Here is an 18,664-nt window from a genome sequence, read left to right as displayed (position 1 = left end):
ATCATTATTACCAATTTGTGCTATTTCATAGTTTAACTGGCTGGTTTGTAGCTGATTTTCTGCTCTTGTGTCTATTATACTCTTGAGCTCCTTGTTATCCTTTCAAAACTCAATAAAAATTCAATGTTGAAAAAAAAAAGATGAAATCTGCTAAGATAATTAGTGCTATTACTGCAGTTATCTTCAAATGTCAATGTTTCTTCTTTTTTTCTATTGACCAGAATCTACATACTCTAATGTTTATCTAAAATCCTGTAGAGAGGAACTGTTAACAGTTGTTTAGGACAAACAAGAAAAGTTATTGAATCTTCTTGATACCCAAACATTGATAGTAATTATCAGTCACATTCCAGTTGTTTGTTTTCTGCTCCAGGTTTGCAATTAGAACTGATTGTTTCTTATGGAACTATATTTTGTCTATCTTTCAAGTTTAAATTAAATTTCATGGTATTATTGGTAAGCGAGTGAGTGAATTACTTGTATAGCGCTAAAAATGCAAACTAAATCGCCTCAAGGCGCTTTGCATCCAGTGACGTCCTAATCCTTCAGAATAGGTGGGTCTTAAGTTTTTTTCCTGAAGGCCCAATGGTTTTCTTCTATGCAGATGTCCGTGGGTAGAGCATTCCATAGCTGTGATCCTTGGACTGCAAATCTACGTTCTCCCTTCAATTTGTAGTGGGACTTGGGGATGTGGAGGAGGTTTTTGTTGGTTAATCGGAGAATGCGATTGGGGGTGTAGTGTTTTATTTTCTTGCATAAGTATTGAGGAGCGTTTCCTTGTGTGCATTTGTGGGTGAGACAGAGGGTCTTAAATGTGACCTGATCCTTTACAGTTAGCCAATGAAGGGTCCTCAGTGAAGGGGTGATGGATCCCCAGTGTTTTCTCCCATTACCAGTCTGGCTGCCATGTTCTGGACAACTTGTAGACGCAAAATCTGGTATTTAGGTGGTCCTATGTAGAGGAAGTTTGCGTAGTCGAGTCGGAAATTGATGATTGTTCCAACTACTACTGCTATTTCCTCTTCTGGGATGAAGGGGATGAGTCTACGCAGCAGGCGGAGGAGATGGTGCGATCCGCTGACTACTGATCCTATTTGTGCATCCATCAACATTTCCGAGTCAAAGATGACTCCGAGACTTCTGACTTTGAGTATGTGGGTGAGGGCCTTGGGCACAGTCTGTGCAAAATAAACTCATGGAAGACTACCCAGTCAGGTTGATATTTGGAACTGGGAGAATGACTAAGGAGCTATGTGAAGAGATTGAACTATCAAGAGATGTGTGATGTGTGGAAAGAGAAATGGCGGACTGATAGCATGAAAAAATCAAGGTGTACAACCTTGGAAATCTTAGATACAGGAAAGAGAGAAAGATGTTGAAAGCTACAAAGCTGAATCTGGCCATACACATGGCCCACAATCTGAATGAAAAAAAATCTAATAGATTCTTCCATATATGCTAGATAGACAAATCTCATGCTGCGGTTACTGTATTCTGAGACTGCTGTCAAAATACCTGAAAAACATTTGCATCTGATTGAATTATGCAATATTTGTACAATGTCCTTTAGATTTACTAAAACAATGTAATATATGAGGACCTTAATTATCCATTCAGTCTATCATTCATTGTACCCTATTTTTTTAGTTCCACAGAAACTTTATTGAAATGTTACCCTATTTTATATACATTCTGCTTCCAGTTATCTCAAATGTATCAAGTCTGTCCCAACAAGGACTGTTGATAAATAGATGTTTAGAGACTGAGGACATGATACAAGAGATTTTTAGAGACTCAGGACATGATACAAGAGATGGTCAGAGACTGAGGACATGATACAAGTGATGTTTAGAGACTGAGGGCATGATATAAGAGATGACAAGAGACTGAAAACATGATACAAGAGATGGGTAGAGACTGAAAACATGATACAAGAGATGATCAGAGGTTGCGGACATGATGCAACAGATGGTCAGATGCTGCAGGCATGATACAGGAGGTGGTTAGAGACTGAGGACATCATAATAAAGATGGTCAGAGACTGCAGACATGATACAAGAGATCAATGCAGCCTCACCTGTGCCCATCAATGCAGCCTCACTGTGCCAACCAATGCAGCCTTACAGTTCCCATCATTACAGCCTCACTGTGCCATCAAAAGCAGCTTTAAGGTGCCTGTAACCGAACCCCAAATGGCACAGGGGTTAACGCTGTTTAAGATATTCCATTCCAAACCCAAGACAGTTTATCGACACTCCACAATCTGGCGACGCGACCCATACAGATTTCCCCCCAGAAACGAGACACAGCTCTGTTCTCTGGTTCAACAGGAATAGACCATCTTTATTGAGAAGGCAGGCTCTTATATACACCAAAAAGAATACTTGCAGTAATCAAATGGACAATGACACACTCCACCCACAACATCATACAATGGTTACTAACAAGCCTCCAATACACATCTTTTAGTCAGACTTTCTGGAACCAGGTCTGACATAATTAACATGAGCTAATTACTAATAAGTCAGACATCTGACCTTTAGACTGTGCTAACTCACAATCCACATTTATCAAAGAAATTCACACAATACAGTGTCAATTAGCATAACACAATGAAAGGTCTTTAGGAGCCATACCAAGGTTAATTTACATCACAGTCGCAGACGACATTACCACCTTAACAGTCTATGTTCCCACATTGAATGAGTCACTCTTTATTGACCTGTTGGGTTCAGAATCAAAAACCTGTAAATAGTTCTTGCAGACATTCTTGAATATATTGTGGATTACAGACCCATGTTAAAACAATCCAACATATGCCCCTTATTTCCTGGCTCAATCTGTGTAAGAGCTTCTGGGTTCCACGACCCTCCCGTTACATGTCTCCTCTTTCGGCAGGAGACTAACACAGGAGGAGACCCCATACGGGTTGACTCCGAAGTTAGTCCATAGTTCTATTCCTCCAATGCTGGTATCCATACAGTACCCCAAATAAATTGCTCCAAACAGAGCATTACTCACCCAGCCAACCTATGCCTCTCTCAAAGAGGCCTGGACTGGCCCTTCTCCCTGGAGTCCTTTTAGCAGCTGGAGAGAAGACAGGGTGACTGGGCTCAGTTCATCATGCTGTTGGGGATCTGGGCCAACTGCCCCCCATCCCTAGGGTATACAAGTGAAGACTGAAGTCCCATCCACTTGTGGTAGGTGAAAATCCCCCGGTGCTTGCAAAGCAAGGCTGACATTCGCCTGTCTCAGTGCCGCACCATTTTCTGGGGTTGTGTCAGTGAAGATCGAAGTCCCATCCACTACCACAGGAACTCCCTCTTTTGTTAGTTGGGAACAGAGGCCCGTGGCACTCTGCTCTGTTGCCAGCTCTTCTGCTGGGTTGCTGTGAGTGGAGACCACAGTCCCATCCCCCGATATCAGCTCCAGCTGCAGTTGTGTGCAGCGGCCAGTAGCATCCTGCCCTGCTTCCAGTGATTCAGCTAAGAGCAAAAGCTTTACCACCTCAGCTTGTTGCTGGAGAGAGGGGCCAACTGCCCGGCTCCCTGGAACTTCACATCATCCGCTTCGGCTTTAGGGATGGCAATCTCCAGATTTTCCACTGCCGATTCATCAGCCAGGATTTCAGAGTTGTCATCTGATATTTCCTGATAGTCCCAGGCAAAGGGAGCCCCACCCTGCTGCTGAGCAGAGTCTAGCAGCTGTCTGTATGCGCTCTCCAGCTCCCATTCCTGATCGGACAGAAACTCCAAATCTTCCTGTGCCCAGTGCCCTTCCGAGACATTCAATTTTTGCTCTCTGTGCTCCATTATTTCCTCCAAGCGCCACTCCCGATCACTCCCAAAGTCAGGGTCACTGGACATCCTCCAATACAACAATCCCAGGCCATCATAGTCAAAGCCTTCTGTGGGGCTGTCATCCGCTGACCACGGGCACTCTTGGGCTACATACCACCGGAGGGCTCTGTAGCTCTCGTCCAACCGCATCTCTGCCCGGATTAGCCTGCTTAACTCGGCTGTCCACTCCTGCTTCGGTTTTTCCCCCCAATAACAGCATTTGTACGTCATACTGCAGCCAGTACCTTACATGGATGGAAGGGAGAACTTTTCCCTGGTGTTGCTGCTCGAAAGCTAGTGCTTCCTTCCAGAGTTGGCAATGGATCAAATCAGACCATCCCAGCAGGACCTCCTCTGATTCTGGTCCTCTGTGCTGTATCTGCATCTCTTGTAACCTTCTTCTGAATTCCTCTTCCATGGCGACTGGTATCTGTACCTCTACTCTTTCTTCAGTTGGTGCTGCTGTGACTTCTGCTGCTGCAGCACCTCTTTGATGTAGCCAAGTTGCATCAACAGCAGCTATAAGTAGGTCTATGATTTCCGGTGGAGGGTTAGGACCATACGGGTGTCCTGTCTGTTATGCTGGGCCTTTCAGCTCTATCCATTTCGACATGTTCTGCAATAATGTCCCTTTTCTTACAGTTGTTGGCCGGTCTTCCCCCGGCTCTCCAGTAAGTCCTTGAGGGAAGAGAGCTTGAGTCGTTCATACTGCGTCTCCATTGTCCTGTGTCCTCTTGTAGCTGTTCTTCTGGCGATGGAATCATCCCACTGCTAGCCACCAATTGTAACGGAACCCCAAATAAGACAGGGGTTAACGCCGTTTAAGATATTCCATTCCGAACCCAAGACAGCTTATCGACACTCCACAATCCGGCGACAGTGCCCATCATAGACTAAAGTCCAAAGTACAAACACACATGCTCAGAACCAATGCTAAAGATCAGACAACAATAGCAGAAGTTGCCTGAAGGGTGGCGGTAAAGAGCAGAAAAACCACGTAGTACGTCTATTACGTCATTACGTTCATGTTTGTTGGCTGAAAAAGTCCTGCCGTGTGTATGCAAAACAAGTTCACGGACAACACCCTTTGGAACAAAAGCCACAGAAAAGTCAGATGGAAGTCTGATCGTGTGTATGAGGCTTTAGAATTTTTTGTAAGTGTGAACTTAGCCTAATTGTGCGTTATTATACTTTTGAAAATAAACCTGTGTTTTGCCTGTGTAGAATTAATCAGGTTATCAGGAACATTGAAGATCCTGTATTGCCTTTTGAAGTTTTGAGATGAGATCGAAGAAGATAAGAGAAATTTATGGAGAGGAAGAGAAGAATAGTTGGATACCCAGATAAAAGATGATTTAGTTAAGGGTCCACGAGAAATATATACAGGCAGTAATGTTATGTTTAGTGGCTTGTCAAGGCTTATGTCCAACATACTAGATTTTGAGTAGTTGATCCTATGTAGGGAGGCATTACTGAATAAGTCTAGGGTATGATGAAGTTTAGGAAATTACTTTACAGGGTTGATCGGGGATATGATTACATCATTGCCTTCTCTGTAGTGAGGGAAATGAGCAGAAAAGGCATTTGATGATGCTCTGTTCACTGTAGTAAGTCAATAAATCTATGCGTGCAGTCCAACAATTGCTTGCCAGCCACAAAACACACCTGATCAATATGCACTAAGTGTAGGATGATATCTGCAAGCAGTGTGGCTAAAAGTTTAGTTTTCAGGGTGACTGGACGGCCTACCTGGCTTTGGAATGGTGGTAATAGTGGTTTGCAAGGATTCTACCAGGATGGAGCCTGTGGAGGCAATATGATTAAAAGAGTGACATAAGTGTGGGGTGAGCAATTTGGAGAATACTTTATAATACTCATTGCTGATGCTGTCAGGCCCTGGAGCCTTATGAAGTGGTATAGAAGTGATAGCTGTATCAACTTCGGTATCAACTTCTGATATAGAGAAGGGGGGTGAGAGAGATTTGTTTTATAAAAAGCTTAATATGATCAGGTGAAGATGGTGGGACAGAGTTAGAGCTGGTGAGATTGTATAGTTTGACATAAAATGAGCTGAATTGGTCAGCAATGTCTTCAGGGTTAGTAAGTTAGGCACCAAATTGGTTAGTGAGGTACAGAGTTTTAGTGCGAGTTAGACAGCGTTTAAGCTGTTTGGTCAAATGGGCTCCAGGTTTGTTGTTTTGTGAGTAAAATTGTAAACAGTCATTTTAAATGGAGATCAAAGTTGTCATGAAGGTGGTAACTTAGGGCTCACCTGGTTGTGCATAGTTCAGAGTCAAGGAAAGGAGAGGGTTTGGGTTTGTTGGCCCACTCAAGAATGCATATGTGATCTAAAATATGGTCAGTAGTAGCTTTGCATTATCTTTTCTTGTGGGCCCCAATTTTGATGAGAAGGCCTCTGATGTCAGCTTTGTGGGTGGTCCAGAGTACAGTGGGGTTATTTTACAGACCCAGTATTGATTTTAAAATAATTGTCAATTTTGGATATAATGGCCCAGATTCACAGAGAGCGTGCGCACATTATGCCGCCGTAGCGCAAACCAATGTACGCTACGCCGACGCAGCACAGAGAGGAAAGCATGGAATTCAGGAAGCCAGTGCTCCCAACGCTGCGTCGGCGTGGCGTAGGTTTCGAAGGCGCAGGCCGGCATAGGTGGAAGTGGGCTTGCCCCATGCAAACCAATGCAAATGAGGCGTGAGCCCATGCAAATGATGGTTTGAGAGCCAGACAAGTACGTTTAATGAACTGCCCATGCGTCTTGACGTGAACGCATCCCCATGCGCATGCTCACAACCATGTCGGAACAACTGCCTAAGATACGCCGGATCACTGCCTACGCCATGAACGTAACCTATGCCCATCCAGACACACGTCCAACGTAAACTACGTAAAATACGCCAGCTTGTATTCCTTGGTGAAGACCTTTGCATGTCTGCTGCTGGGTTACACCTCCTTTATGGGGCTTAACTTTACATACAACCTGACATACAACTTACGCGCACCTCTCGTAGCCTGCGTCGGGCGTGCGCAGGTTCGTGAATCGCCATATTTTCCTCATTTGCATATTTGAATGGCTAATCAATGGCAGCGCCACCATGCATCCAGCGTAAATGTGTGCCCACCCTACGCCGGCGTAGGCAAGTTACATCGGCAGGATGAAGCCTGTTTTTAGGCGTATCTTACTTTGTGGGTCCGGCGCACAGATACGCCGGCGCATATTTGCACTTACGTGGCGTATCTTGAGATACGTCGGCGCAAGTGCTTTGTGAATCCAGGCCAATCTGTTTTTAACAATGAGGGCGAGATTTAAGGGAGGTATTAAGTCTCCAAATTGTGCCTTTTTTGAGATGATGAGCTGGATACAATTTAATTGAGATAGGAGCGTGGTCAGACCAAAAGTAAATGTGTGGTAATGATTATGTCAACTTGACTTAGCTGAGGGAGTATATCCCTAAATGTTATATTATTCCCCCTGGAGTGATCCTCCATGTCAGCCACTTTTGCTTGCAGGAGACAGATTTCTTCAGCATGATGATCATAGGTGTCCACCATTTCATTGTAAACCATGATGTGTTCAGTCCCCAATCTTTATAAGTCATCTGTGCATTCTACTTGGTCAATTCTTGAGTGTAGTGTGGAGATAAAAGACCAGAGCTCATTACGAAGGTTCCTTTGTAGGGAGAGCAGCGTGAGCTTTAGAGTGTGCCAAGATGCTGGTTTATCAGTGGCAGGGAGGGCAGCTAGAGAATCTGAGGAATTTTCCTACGAGCCTGTTTCTGCTTGGGCATCCCAGTGTTGTTTTTTGAACAGGGGTACCTTTGTAGGGGAGATCGCTGGTGATTGTTCTGCCTACTTACCTCTATCAACGGGTGATTGCTGACAGGAAGTAGGGTCTGGTGCCGAGCTGTCCATCTCCTTCAGGTTGCCAGCATACCCCTGTGAGCTGCTGGTATTTAGAGAGGAGGTACAGGGCACTACCATCTTTGGATTGCTGCATGGCATACAGAGAGAAGTAGTTGGTAAGGCAGGTTTTGGAGGCTGGTGTTTTTTTTTTTTTTACATAAAGCCCGGGTGCCACTTGTGAGGTCTCCCCTCTGGTGTAGCAGATAGGGGATAATTGCTGTCAGAGAGTGCTGAGAGCTGATGCATGTCCCAAGGCTTAGCAGAGATGGATGATGAGGCAGACATCTTGCTCTACGACCAGCCACGTCCCCGTAGCACCAGTTTTATCTATGCACGTCAAATACCAGCACTCCCCAATTCCTCCTCACATTGTCAACATTATGGCATTTGTACATTTCCTTCACCCTTACAGGCCATGTCTCAACATCTGGGGTGCCGGGATGAGAATTGTGCAAGAGGTCACCCTCGTAATCTCAGATATACAGGTATGTGGCATAGGTTTTAACCTGGCCCAAATAAACAATTTTACATCACTAAGAAAAATGAATGCTGTCAGCGCTGCATAAACTGCATGTCACATGAGCTACATACAGTATACAGTGCTGTGTTCCAGCAGTGGCTCTGGGATTTTCCATCCCACTCCAGGAAGAAAATCGAATTAGGCTGAGCACTGTCACAGCCATTTACAGGAAGCTTTGCATTTGTATGAATACATGGCTTCCTCTCATTGGCTAAGGTGGATTTTGTGATGTGATCTGCACGTTAGTTTCAGCTAAGAGAATAATATGACTTATTCGCCTTCTTGCCATGTGACAGTGCTGGTATGTGATGATAAGCCTCTCAAACACTGAGCACTATCACATGGGAGAAGAGAGAGTGTTTCCAAGGCCCTGTGTAAGCTCAATAAAAACTATAACATTTATTAGGACAGGGATGTCACTGTCAGTGATGTATTCAACAGCACAAGTGCCAAATAGTCATTGAATCAATCTCTTCCCACATCATAATCCTAAACCATCTAAAACAATACTCTGAATGTATGCTATTACTTTAAAGGACTATGGTTTACAATGTGATGATGGCCTTTTTATATTTTTTTATACAGTATGTGCTCTACACTCCATTTTTGATTTAAATACTGGCCACTCAATGCATGTTATCTATTGCCCACTTCAATTGTAATAAACATGCTAATAGGATACCTCATGAATTTTATGATATATCTTTAACAATTAATTTGGGATCAATAGACATAATTTAACTGCAGCTCAAGTGACAATTCTTTCTGTTAACCTAGTTTTATTAATAGCTTGCAACATGCAACCCACAACTGCTGTGAGATGTGTTGGTGTGTGGAGGATGACATTTTTATTAGACACACAAAGTGGGAGGTCAGTTTCTTTTTGCTGCAAACATACAATATTGCACTTGGCTTCATATATATGTTTGTAAATGTACACAGAATTAATGAAATTAAAAATGCTCCTTTCATCAAGAATTGTGACATGTCTTCTCATATCCAAATAACATTTGCAAACATTTGAAAGGAGAACACTAGGCAAAGATCACATTGTAATATGAAGTGAAATCTATTTCACTGTGTCCTTTAAAGCATTGTATGGTAAGAACAATTCATAACATTTGGTGCCTGAAACAGAAAATAAATTCTGTCTGCTACCTAATGACAAAAAATGGTACCTCACTAACAAACACACACTCCTGCAGTAGGTGTTTTTAGGCCTGCATCGGGACTATTGCAGTCTTAATTTGCTGTACAATAGATACTTGTTTTGACCTCAATTCCACTATAAAAGTGCTATACTGTATGGTGAAGATTTTGAGACATAGAGAATGATTAACATAGAAATAGCAACAGGAATTACACTAAAATAAAACACAATTTATTAAGCTATCTGAAAAAAACAGTTTACTGTATGTATCTAAATATGGTACAGTACATGAATATTTGGGAATATTTAGCATTAATTTAAAATAGAACACCAGTCAACGTTTTTGTCTTTGTTTTGGATACAATGTGGAAGGGTTAAAATGTATTCTCAGTTTCTATTGATGTTAATCACTAGACTGGGGTTAGGTACCATGTTTTGTTATCCTGGTGATCATTGTCACCAGAATCCAAAGTAATTGGAAACCTCAAATTTTATGGTTGTTACTGGAAACAGGACACAAGGAAAATCTTCCAGTTAGGACACATGGTCTAATGACACCTGTTGTGTGTCCCATCACTTTATATTCACTTAAAGTATTGTCTATTCACTTACTGTTATGTTTTGATGGCAGACAACTAGGGAAAGCTCCTCAAAAGGAACACAGCCAGCAAAAGAACTGGGCAGGGGTTTTAACCATTCCATACACTCACTAGATCTAGAAAACGTTTGTGCTATAAATACCTTTATGCATGCATTCTATGCATGAAGGTAAAAAACATTCTCTGTGCTGGAGCAAATACTTACCTAAACCCAATCTTCCTCCAGCAATGAGTACAAGAGCCTCGGCTCTCTGGGGAATCTCTCTCCTCAATGGCTGAGACAGCGGCTAGAGCCATTGACTACCACGGCTGTCAATGACAGTCGATGAGCCAATGAGGAGAAAGAGGGGGTGGGGCCAAACCACAGATCTGTGTCTGAATGGACACACAGAGCAGCAGCTTGGCTCGGTGGCCCCATAGCAAGCTGCTTGCTGTGGGGTCAGGAGTGCCGGTGAGGGACCCAAGAAGAAAAGGATCTGGGATACTCTGTGCAAAACCACTGCACAGAGCAGGTGAGTATGACATGTTTTTTCTATTTTATTACTTTTCCCCTTTAAAATTACACTAAAATTATATTTCTGCTATGAAGCATGGCAAAGTTATTTGAATCTTTTTATTTTTGCGCATTTGTTTTATAACAACATTGAATTGTTACATTGCGTTTACACAAAAATACCTGCAAACCCACACAGCTGCAAATTTTTAAAGGGACATACCTGTACGCCCATTTGCCTGTCCGTGCCATTCTGCCGCAGTAAAAGTGCGTGCGCTGGTTGGCAAGTGGTTAAAAGTTAATTTACTGTTGCTTTAAAAGTACTTAGCTTTGTCAGAAAAAGCACTTTCTGCTGTTAACGTTGAGGATGTATTGATGAGTTGCCCCACAAAGAAAAAAAAAAAACACCATAACATAATGCCCACTGGAACATTATCCACATTCCAGGATTTATCCTGTAAGTTTAATTTACTTAGGCTGGCCATACATGGTCGAATTTCAAAAGAATTTTCTTTTGAAAATCCGAAAATGCGTGTGTTTTATTATCCGATGGTGCCACCATTGATTTTGAAATTCGACCAACCAAGCCTTCAATTTCACCTCATGATGCTACAGAAAAGAATTTTCGTAGCTGGGAATCTTCTTTTCTTTCCAGGAATCTTCTTTTCTTGCATATGCGCATTTCTTTTTCTATTCCATTTCTCGCATGATTCTCCAATCATTGATTAGAAAATCGTTAGTTTTTAAAAAAAAATCCAACATGTCCAATAACTGAAATTCAATGATCACGCCAAAATCGGCTGTTGCTGCAGCCCACCGATGGTGTGAAATCCAAACGAAAATTGTTAGATAAGATTCTCGAAAAAAAAAATCGAAATTCGACCCATGTATGACCTGCCTTAGTCAGACGTTATTCCAGTATTCCCAAATACACCATGCTGCTAGGTTCTCATTTCCGCATTGGTTTGTATTCCAAGCTGATTGAATAGCGAGTCTTTTATCCCATGATACTCTCCAAAAGCATCTCTTCTCTGTATACTTTCCTTCCCTGTGTAGATTCACCTACGATGGATAGGTTGTGGGAACGGTGGAAGCTTGACATTCCCACTCTAGACAGAGAAAACTGTCTAGAAAACTGCTGGTTGTCACCACCAAGAAAAAATTAAAACGCACAACATTTCTACATATAATATACTGTATATTACACCCATCAAAGGTTACACAGGACTTAAAGCATAGAAGAACACAGAGGGTGCATAGGCTTATTACATGCTCAATACATATTTTTATTTAATATATTATTATAAAAGCATCCGCCTAAATCCATATGCGAAAATCCACAACACTTGTAGACACATCAGCTAATGCGTTTCAAGTTTTCCCACTTCTTCAGAACCTTGTTTAGATGTCTTATAGTGTTGAAAATGAACTTGTTTGTCAAGATCAATGCTTCTCCTTAATACATGTAAAAACATGTATTAAGGATAATGCGCTAGGCCTATGCGCCCTCTGTGTTATTCTATGCTTTCAGTTCATTTGGACTTCCCCAGTCTTTGGAATGCAGTGAGGTGTGCATTATCCACATATATTAACATGTCAAGATAAGAGTCTGATAACACGTTGGGAGAGTGAACATTTTGATATGCTCTGAAGTTACACAGGATTTATCCTCAAAGGTATCCTATCCTTCCTCTTTTCCAGGTAACCCCTGGAACATATTTGCATATGTTTTGGACCGCAGTATTGGTGTTATTAACCTCTTCCTTACCGGGCCATTATAAAATGACGTTGGCAGGAACCCTCCCTCGATCCGGGTGGACGTCATATGACGTCCTTTCTTCCCTAACAATCTAGGGTGCGCGCGGCACCACCCGTGACCCAGTGCACGTGCCTGTCGGCCGCGATGTCCGCCGGGCACCCGCAATTGCCGTTGATCACGGCAGGAGTGTGGATCTGTGTGTGAAAACACACAGATCCACCTCCTGTCAGAGGTGAGGAGACCGATGATGTGTTCCCAGTACAGAGGAACGCACATCAGACATCAGTCTCCTCCCCTTGTGAGTCCCTTCCCCCTACAGTTAGAACACACTTTAGGGAACATATTAACCCCTTCAGTGCCCCCTAGTGTTAACCCCTTCCCGACCAGTCACATTTACACAGTAATCAGTGCAGTTTTATAGCACTAATCGCTCTATAAATGTGAATGGTCCCAAAAACGTGTCAAAAGTGTCCGATGTGTCCGCCGCAATGTCATGGTCACAATAAAAATCGCAGATTGCCATTACTAGTAAAAAAAAAAAAATAATAAATAAAAATGCCATAAATCTATCCCCTATTTTGTAGACGCTATAACTTTTGCGCAAACCAATCTATATACGCTTATTGCGATTTTTTTACCAAAAATATGTAGAAGAATACGTATCGGTCTAAACTGAGGAAAAACATGTTTTTTTTTGTTTTTTTTATTGTGGTATTTATTAAATCTAAAATGAAAAAATATTGTTTATTTTTTTAAATTGTCGATCTTCTTTTGTTTATAACGCAAAAAATAAAAACCGCAGAGATGATCAAATACCACCAAACGAAAGCTCTATTGGTGGGTGAAAAAAAAAAAAGATTTAATTTGGGTACAGTGTTGCATGTCATTCAAAATGCAACAGCGCTGAAAACTAAAAATTGGTCTGGGCAGGAAGGGGGTGAAAATGCCCTTATGGAAGGGGTTAATACCCATCTGCAAATTACTCTTTTGGTATCTCCTGTTATGGAGATATGAACAGAGGACTCACCATATGAAATTCCTAACTTCATACTTGTATTGTATTATACAGATTTGCCTAATTACCTAATAGTACCTCATGATTTATTTTTTCTACTGATAGCCATATCTTCACTGTTGCTATATCTTCACTGTTGCTATAACACAATTTTAACCACAACACCAGAAATTACCAGACTACATTGCTACCACAGCAAATGTCCATATTTTAATATTTAAAAGGCTAAACAAATATTTCTTTACTTACAAGAAGAAAAAAAAACACATCAATCTAGAGGTCAGTAAGTAATATTATTCTAACATGTAGTGTAATTCTTATTTATTTTTTTAAACAATTTTTATTTTGTTTCAAAGTGTAGTGTCATTATTAAATAAAACAAACTATACGAACACACACAAAATTGTTCTTTTTTTTTTTTACTTTATCTTATAAGCAACTGAAACATCTCAAATAGCCCATGGGAATTGCTTCAGAATCTTCGGTTTTGATTGTTCCCAGAAAATCAATGTAAAATTTAAAGCTTGAACGTTGCTCTTGTTCGAAATCATCTATCTACATCTAAAAATATGCAAATTAAAAGAGACACTTGCCTTAATATTATTTCTAATCGTTGACCTTAATAGTCATAATCACAGCTGTATTTTATATTAGTCAATGGTGCATAAGTACTGTAGCTAAAACCCTGAGGCTTAAGAGATGTTCCTCTTTCTGTGGAAACACTTTGCATATCAAGATGGTACTGATCTTTTTTGAGTATGTTACTTCTAGACATAAACTATGTGTTGTTTCTCTGCTGGCACAGAACCTGTTTGTCAGCTATAATTTTAAGCAAAGGGTGTTTAAGATAGAAGAACCTTTCTTCTATGCCTAAACTTCTCAGCATAACATAATAGTTACATTGATGGAAAAAACTAAGTTAAATATAGAAGGTATAAAACATATTAAGATGCTTTTACTTACACTAAAATGACATACTGTAAATCATCAGCTTGCTATCAGTGGCATGTGGTGAGACACACATGGCTCTAAATTACATTTCATATTGCTAGCGCCAGGCTCTTAACAAGTGCTTATTAGCTTATGTGTATATACCTGCGTCAATATACACATTCATACACATTCATATTAAAACAGACATCAGCTGCTGTATATCTACTAATTAAAAAAAAAAAAAGGAAACCTTTATTCAGATTACTGTACATGCTTTATTACCTGAAAAGGGTGTGTCCTTTAACAGAATGTCAATCCCTATACAGAATTGCAGATTTTATTTTCATGTACAGCACTTATAAATAATTAGAAAACTCTGACCCTAGGGCCCACCTAGCAGAACCTCAGTCGAGACAGCTATAACATCTGCTCAGGCCTTCAGCTGCATCCTGGGATAGGCATGTAATCACACTGTGTGGGCAGACTGCCCAGTCTCTCAGCCTTTGCTCAGCAATCTTACATTGGCCACAGTATACAATTAGTTGTATGCGTTTGCTGAACAGTTTAAAAAATTACTTTGGAAATTGCAGACTTTCTTTAACCTCAATGAAATCTATGGGGTTACTAATTCTGCAAATCAATTTTGCCCATTTCTAAGGCTAATGAGAAAGAGATTGTGAAACAAAGGCCATGTAGAACTGGGCACTGCCAGGGAAAACCAGTACCAATGCATTTTTTTTTTAAATACAGTATTTTTTAGAAAAGGCTTAAAAGGGCAAAAGAAATTAGGCAAAATTCCTTCAAATAACATGCTTGGGGGCTGTCCTTAGCCTGTCTGTGATGTGAAGAGCCTTGATTTGTACTAAAGCAAAGTGACACTTGAAATAAAAAAAAATGCTAACCACTTGACCTCCTGGAAGGACCAGGGCATTTATTTGCTATTCAGCACTGTGCTATGTTAATTGGCAATTGCTTGGTCACGCAACACTGTACACAAATTAAATGTATACACTTTTTTCACACAAATAGAGCTTTCTTTTGGTGCTATTTGATCAGAAATGTTTATTTTTTTATATAAAAATCTGAAAAAAAAATATTTTATACTTTCTGTTATAAAACATATCCAAAATATGACATTTCTTTATAGATATTACTCAAAATTTATTCTGCTTTAATTATTTGGTTAAGAAAAAATCCCAATAAATGTATATTCATTTGTTTGTGTGAAAGTTACAAACTATGGTATATATACTGACATTTACCAGCTATAAACATTATACTAGTTATGGTGATGATCAGCATCTTATAGTGTGACAGTGTGGTAGGCAATCTGGCACTAACACTGGCTGGGAGGGACACTAACTGACATTGACGTCACTAGTGACACTAATACAATGATCAGTGATAATACTGTAAACTGTACTAATGACACTAATGGATGACAGGGGTGATCAGAAGGGCAATCAAGGTGTAAACTGTGTGCCAAACAATTGGATGTGTGCTGCTTTTTTCCCAGAACACAGAGTTGATTTCAGAGAAGAAACAGCTTGATCACTTTTCCGTGTTCAGTGTTCTGTGTGTTTGTAAACACAGAACTCTGTGCTGAGATTGGCCACAGCTGGTCAGCAAGTATACAGTTAAAATCATTGGCCGTAACCTGCTGTGTCAAATCACAGCACAGCTCAGCAAGGGGTGCATGCATGTGAGCCCAAACAGTACATGGCTGCTTCATTCTCTGTGTAAACAAGTGCCTGCAGATTCACTTTAATATCTATACTAGACCCTTAACTAGGATACAGATCTATGGGTAGATTCACATACAAAGGCCTAAAATTAGGACGGCCTAGCCTAGTCTTTTTAGGCTACACCGCCGTAAATTATTTAGGCTATTAGTGATTCTCAAACCACTTACCTTCAAATTTTCGGCGGCGTAGCCTAAAACGAGCGGGCGTAAGTGCGTCTAATTCAAATGACTGGGAGGGGGGCGTGTAGTATGGAAATGAGGCTTGACCTCACGTTTTTTGAAGTTTTTTACACTGCGCATGTGCCGGGCGACTACATTTTCCAGTGCGCATTGCGGCTAAGTAGGCCATACGGGCCTATTGATTTTGACGTGGACGTAAACGACGTAACTCCCGATTCGCGGACGACTTACGCAAACGACGTTAACATTTCGAAATTTGCGGCGGGAACGGCGGCTATACTTAACATTGGCTAGGCCACTAGAGCATAGCTCTAACTTTAGGCGGCCTATCCCTCACGGAAACTACGTAATTCGACGGCGTAGGCCTGGCGTACGCTTGCGTTCGGTCGTGAATCGGCGTATCCCCTCATTTAAATAATCTACGCCGGCCGCAATGGAAGCGACATCTAGCGGCCAAAAGAAACATTGCAATCTAAGATAGAACGGCGCAAGTCGTCCCATCTTAGATATGTTTAAGTGTATCTCTGTTAGAGAATACACTTAAACATAGGTCGGCTTAGATTCAGAGTTAGGTCGGCTTATCTGTAGATAAGCCGGCCTAACTCTTTGTGAATCTACCTACTAGTATTTTAATGGGTGCCCAAATAAAAAAAAAAATCAAAACAAAAAAGCAGCATGGGGTCCTTCCCAAAATCTTTACCTGACCCTTATCCAAGCAGGCAGGTCATGACAAAGCACCTTGTGCCCATGCTGATGATGTCAAGGGCCTCATCCCCACATCCCTGGAATGGTAGAGGTGTGGGTCTATGTGGGGGGACTGATCAGGATACGAAAGCTCTTCTAAAATAAGGGGTCCCCAAGATATTATCCTCATGTGAATGAATAAGGGGTGCATACTCCTGGTTACTCCTTCACAAAAAATGAGAATAGTAAATAAAACACACACATATGTTACATTAGGCCCTTTAACAAACAAAAAATAATAATAATATCCCACAATGTCTAAAAAATAATGCTGGTTGACATCTAATTTACCAATGATGTTAGTCGGCATTCCACTGTTTATATTATTATTATTATACAGGATTTATATAGCACTAACAGATTGTGTAACACTTTACAACATGAGGGCAGACAGTACAGTTACAGTACAATTCAATACAGGAGTAATTAGAGAGCCCTGCTCATTAGAGCTTACAATCTAGGATGGAGTGTCAAGTGATAAAAAATAAAATAACTGTGGGGGATGAGCTGATGGAGAAAATAAAAGTACAGTTGTTAGGTAGGTTTAGATAGGCTTCTATTTTCAGAGAGATTTTAAAGCAGAGTAGAAGATAATTGGACAGATTGGGGTGGGAAATTCTATAGGATAGGAGAGGCTCGGGAAAAGTCCTGAGCGTGAGTATGGGATTAGCTATAAAGGAAACTAGAGAGCAGGAAGTCTTGAGAGGAATGAAGAGAAGGATTTGTTTGGTAGTTTAAGACTAGGTTAGTGATGTAGCATTCAACTGAATGAGGCAGGGAATGTGTCATTAACCAATGGCCTCCTAGCAACCACAGGCAGCTGTTATTGACTTTCTGCACAGTCGGAGGTTCGCTGCAGTGGGTGGAAGAACATACCATTTAGTTCATCCTTTCATCAAAACACAAACAGCTAGAGTTCAGGCTAAACCCCACATTGTTCCAAACTCAAACCTCATTCCTAATCATAGGTAGGTAGGTAGGATTCCAAAAAAAAGAAGATACTTCACAGTGACATGTTTACCATTATGGCACTGCATGAGTGGCATGGAAACAGGGTGAGAATGAAGAACATTCATCAGTGCAAGTTAAGAATATTGTGATGTTTAGATCCAAGCAGCCTTGTTAACCATTAATGTTTACATGTTAAGTCAAAATTCAGCTTATAGTGATAATTTTCTCCCACTTTCTTTCCAGATGAAGAGTATCATATATAGCAGAAGGTGGTAGGATATCTCTCTGAAGGGCAAAGAGACAACAACACACACACACATATATATATATATATATATATATATATATATATATATATATATATATATATACACATACATATATACACACACATATATATATATATATATATATATATATATATATATATATATATATATATATATATATATATATACATATATATATAATATCTATTTAAAGGGCTGATGCAAACTGTAGTGAGAAAATTTGTAATTGTTAAAATAGGCAATTGTTTACTGTCCTAAGAGACAAGGGTTGTAAACATTATAGCTGACCTTAATTGTACATTTTTATAACAGCAGGTAGGATCGTATCATTTTAAGTTTAAAAGTGTGTGATCAACAAAATAGTTCCCTTTACATCTTAGTAGATGGGGTTGTGCTGAAACGGTAGAGTGTCGATCTGCTTGCTAGGATATAACACAAGAACTGGGGAGACTGTTGACCATTGTATCGTTTTCATATACTCTGTTTTTATACTCTGGCATTTGTCATCTGTTCTGGATTCCAATA

This window comes from Rana temporaria, chromosome 9, assembly GCF_905171775.1.
Source record: "Rana temporaria chromosome 9, aRanTem1.1, whole genome shotgun sequence".
In the NCBI taxonomy this organism is placed as follows: domain Eukaryota; kingdom Metazoa; phylum Chordata; class Amphibia; order Anura; family Ranidae; genus Rana; species Rana temporaria.
This window is presented reverse-complemented; position numbering follows the sequence as displayed.